The sequence below is a fragment of the Myotis davidii genome, unplaced genomic scaffold (genome assembly GCF_000327345.1).
Source record: "Myotis davidii unplaced genomic scaffold, ASM32734v1 scaffold17, whole genome shotgun sequence".
Lineage (NCBI taxonomy): Eukaryota > Metazoa > Chordata > Mammalia > Chiroptera > Vespertilionidae > Myotis > Myotis davidii.
The window spans coordinates 3,342,607-3,347,482 of NW_006288624.1; the positions used below are offsets into that span (position 1 = coordinate 3,342,607).

Below are 4,876 nucleotides of genomic sequence, written 5' to 3' on the forward strand. Positions count from 1 at the left end.
TTATCCTGTATAGGTCAGCCCCCGTGGTCTTAGCTAAGTGGTTCTTCTGCCCATTCCCATGCCAAACCCCTTGGCCAGGAAGCAGCTGGTGTCTTGGGTACAGGAAGTTCATGTGTGGGGTGATACTCCACATACCCACTGGCACTTGAGGGCACTGGCCAAACAAATAACTTCAGCTTGAGGAGCTGGGCAGGGTTCTGGAGGTGGATGAGGGTCTCTGGAGAAGAGCAGGGTTAGTCAGGGTTTTCTAGAGAAACTGTATCCATATCTATATCTATCTACCTATATCTATATAATATATTTTTAATTTTTTTAATGTTTTTAAAATATTTTTTTATTGATGTCAGAGAGGAAGTGAAAGGGAGACAGAGATAGAAACATCAATGTTGAGAGAGAATCATTGATTGGCTTCCTCCTGCATGTCCCACACTTGGGATTAAGCCTACAACCCGGGCATGTGCCGGGACAGGAAATCGAGCCATGACCTCCTGGTCAACCCTCGACTACTGAGCCACAGTGGCCAGCTGGGCCGAGAGAGAGATTTTTAAGGAATTGGCTCACTTGATTGTGGGGATGGGCAAGTTCAAAATTCATAGGGCAGGCTGGTGGACTGGAAATTCAGGTGAGATTTCATGTCGCAGTCTTGATTCCGAAATCCACAGGGCAGCACGTTGGAAACTCAGGCAAGGTTTCTAACTTGCAGTCTTAAGACAGAATTCCTTCTTCTGAAACCTCAGCCTTTGTTCTTAAGGCCTCCAACCGGTTGGAAGAGGCCCACCCACTTTATGAAGGGTCATCTTCTTTGCTTCAAATCTAGTGATTGTAAATGTTAGTCACATCTAAGAATACCTAGACTAGTGTCTGGCCAAACAATTGGGTGCCATAACCTAGCCCAGTGGTCGGCAAACTCATTAGTCAACAGAGCCAAATAGCAACAGTACAACGACTGAAATTTCTTTTGAGAGCCAAATTTTTTAAACTTAAACTATATAGGTACGTACATTGTCATTGATTTAATTAGGGTACTATATAGGTAGGTACATTGTCATTGATTTAATTAGGGTACTCCTAAGGCTTAGGAAGAACCACACTCAAGGGGCCAAAGAGCCGCATGTGGCTCGCGAGGCGCAGTTTGCCGGCCACTGGCTAGCCAAGTTGACGTAAAATTAACCACCACACTTTCCCTGACCTCTAGGGAAGATCAGCATCAGCACCTCTTCCCTCTTCCCCTCCTACTTGCATGCAGTTCTAGGAATGTGTTTATTCCCCCCAGCATAGAACTGTGACACTTCCTAATATTGTCTGCTTAGCTTTGCTGTTCTCCAGTGCCTAAGGTGTGAATGTGTGTTATTTATTCTTCTCAGGACTCTGGGTGCTTATTCAATCTGAAGATTTAGGTTTTTCTTCCATCTTGATTCATTCCCAGCTTTAACGCTTCAAATACTGCTCCTCCCCCATTCTCTCTCCATTCTCCTGGATCTGCCAGCTAAGGGTGCTAGATCTTGCCATCATTTCCTCTTCTCTTAGCCCTGGTTCCTTCCATGTCTCTTCTCTCCTTTTTCTCACCGTGCTACTAGCAAAGTGATTTTGTGCTAGAGGTATCACCCACTTTGCTAAATGTCTCTTTAGCTGTGTCTTATTCTGCTGTTCAACTTATCAATTTTAATAAAGCATATAAACTGTATTTTTCATTTATAGAACTTCTATTTGGCTTGTTTTCCATCTATTTTTCATATTATCCCATTCTTTATTAGTATTTTCTTTCTTTTAAAAATTCTTCATAATCACTTAAAATGTTTCTCTTCTGTTTTCGGATTTTTCTATTATTTCCTCTTCTTAGGGGGTAAATTCTCCTGTGTCTTTTGGTCTTGTTTTGTATTTACTGATTATCTCTTATGGTAGTGTGTTTCCCTGTGCAGTTTGTATCTTTTGATTGGGAACGCATCTTCACTGGGGTTTATTTTTGCCGTGAGTTGTAAAAATATTCTTACAGAGTACTCTGGGTTTGCTTCTGTCAGGGCCCTAAGGGCTGGACTAACTTTTATATTAACTTTTTGGCACAAGAGTCCTGAGGTCAGGGTCTCGCCGAGGGAGGGGGGATGTGGTAGAGCCATGTACCTCTCTCCTCCCTGTGGGGCAGGCCTAGACCTTCCATCTTTCACAGCAACTTCCCTCCCAAGCCCAGGACAGTGAGAGCATTTTGTGTCTCCTTCTGCAGCCTTGGTGGTAGAGTTTTTGTAGCCTTTTTCCCTGATTAGAGTTCCCTTTAAGGCTCCAAGCCTTAAAAGGATAAATTTAAAGGAACAAATTCCAGCTCTCCTGCCTCAAACAGCTTGGGGCTGCCTCCTATTTTTTCAAGGGCCCTAGAACTCTTAGGATCCAGGCTTTAGAGTCTTTATCTAGTCAAAACCCTGGTAATCATCCATCTGATCAGCTTACTCTGGCTTTGAGTTCTTATACTATCTCTGGAATGTGAGAATGTCCCTTTCTTTCTTTTGAACTCAGCTGTATATTTTCAGGTGTTTTTCTTGTATGTTATGCAGGATTTATATATGGTAGCAAGAGAGGGTTGTCTGAAATAGCTTAATCTGCCCTGTTGCCAAAAGCATCCTGATACATCTGTCTGTGTATTATCTCAGTAATAGTAGTCTCCCCCTCTAGATTGCAAACTCCACGAGACAGGGACTGTGTTGGCTTTTGCTTCCAAAAAGAACTGAGCATATGTTGGGAGCCTAATATGTATTTTTAAAATAAAATGTTATTGATTTTCAAGAGGAAGCAAGAGAGATAGAAACATCAATGATGAGGGAGAATCATCAGTGGGCTGCCTCCTGCATACCCTCTACCAAGCCCACAACCCTGGCACATGCCTTGACTGGCAATCGAACCTTGACCTCCTGGTTCATAAGTCCATGCTCAACTACTGAACCACATAGGCTGGGCAGGAGCTTAATATTGTTGAGGCAGAGTCAGTTAGGGGCGATGAGGCAGGCAGGCAGAGTAGAGTGGTTAGGGGTGATGAGGCAGGCAGGCAGAGTAGAGTGGTTAGGGGCGATGAGGGAGCGGTTAGGAGCCAGCAGTCCCGGATTGCGAGAAGGCGGTTGGGGCCATCAGGCAGGTAGGCAGGCAAGCGGTTAGGAGCCAGCGGTCCCGGATTGCGAGAGGGTACAGGCCGGGCTGAGGGACACCCTCTCCTCCCCGCCACCCCACTGTGCACGAATTTCTAGTCTATTATAATAATCATGTCTATTAAGGCAAAGGCTCAACCATGAAGGTTTCTCTGTAATTCAGCTCCCACCCCTCACCTCAGACATTAGTCTTGGCCTAGGATGGCAGACAGGTTCTGTGAGTGTGACCTCCTGACATTTACTCAGAGCACAAAGGTCAGTCACCACATCTTGGTTTTAACCCAAACCCCAAGGCCTGAATATGAATTGGCTAAACGTTGTCCCCCTCTTGTTGATCCTATCCTGTCTAGGGGTCCCTGATCATGTCATGGCAGTGGTCCCTTTTATTGCCAGGATTTTTCTCTGGAAATCTCACATTTGAGAGGTTCTGTTGAGGAAGAATGCATTGAATAAGTATTCATTGATTTATTTGTGCATTTTAATTAATCCAAGGCATTCACCTACCAAGTGAGATAATTTTAACCCAAAGCAAGGTCACAACATTTTAATCAGGCGGTGCAGCTTTTCCTGGGTGAATGCACCGGAGCCCCTGCCCCATTCCTAACCCAGGGATTTGTAGACTGAAATGAAAAAGTCCTACCTGGTGGGACCCACCAGCAGCAGCAGTCAGTGCCTTGCCAGCTGGACTCAAGGAGGACACAGAGAGGCTTCGAAGATGGCAGCCAGGCCCTGAGCCCACAGCTCAGTTGGTTAGAGTGTCATCCCGATGCACCAAGGTTTGGATTCAACTTCCAGTCAGGACACATACAAGAAGCAACCAATGAATACATAAATAAGTGGAACAACAAATTAATCTCTCTCTCTCTCTCTCTCAAATCAGTACATTAAAAAAAAATCAATAAATAAAAATTTAAAAAACAAAAACACAAAACGGTGGCAGCCAGGGGCAACCTCCTAAACATTAGAAGCCCAAGAAAGTGGCTGGCAATGGTGAGAGGTAAGAAGGAAACTAAAAAGGCTTACAATAGGATTTACGTAGCCTCAGGGAACAGAATTTGAAATGTGATGTGTGTGTGTGTGTGTGTGTGTGTGAATATCGCCTTGGCATGTTGGAAGGTTTACTCAACCAATGAGGACAAGTTTGAGCAATGAACTATACTAGTAAATCATAATACATATTATTGTTATTTTTTAAATATATTTTATTGATTTTTTACAAAGAGGAAGGGAGAGAGATAGTTTGAAACATCGATAAGAGAGAAACATCGATCAGCTGCCTTCTGCACACTTCCTACTGGGGATGTGCCCGCAACCAAGGTACATGCCCTTGACCGAAATCGGACCTGGGACCCCTCAGTCCACAGGCTGATGCTCTATCCACTGAGCCAAACCAGTTAGGGCAATCATAATACATATTAAATGCCTATTATGAATCAGGTACCCTATTTAATTTAATGTTATCCTTCAAAACTCAATTGTGGCCCTACTCAGTTTGGTTCAATGGTTAGAGTGTTGGCCCACAGACTGAAGGGTTGAGGGTTCGATTCTGGTCAAGGGCACCTACCTCAATTGCAGGCTCAAGCCGAGGCCCCAGTCAGGTGCATGTAGGAGGCAACCAATCGATGTGTCTTCCTCATATCAATGTTTCCCTTTGCTCTATCCCCTCCCTTCCACTCTCTCTAAAAATCAATGGAAAGGCCGAAACCGGTTTGGCTCAGTGGATAGAGCGTCGGCCTGCGGACTGAAAG

At 44.4% G+C, this 4,876-nt stretch overlaps 1 long non-coding RNA gene across 1 annotated transcript in view; it reads left to right on the forward strand.

The window, feature by feature from the left end:
• The window catches only part of LOC107182642, an 18,523-nt gene that overhangs the window by 1,278 nt on the left and 12,369 nt on the right, over positions 1-4,876 (forward strand). The window lies entirely within an intron of this gene.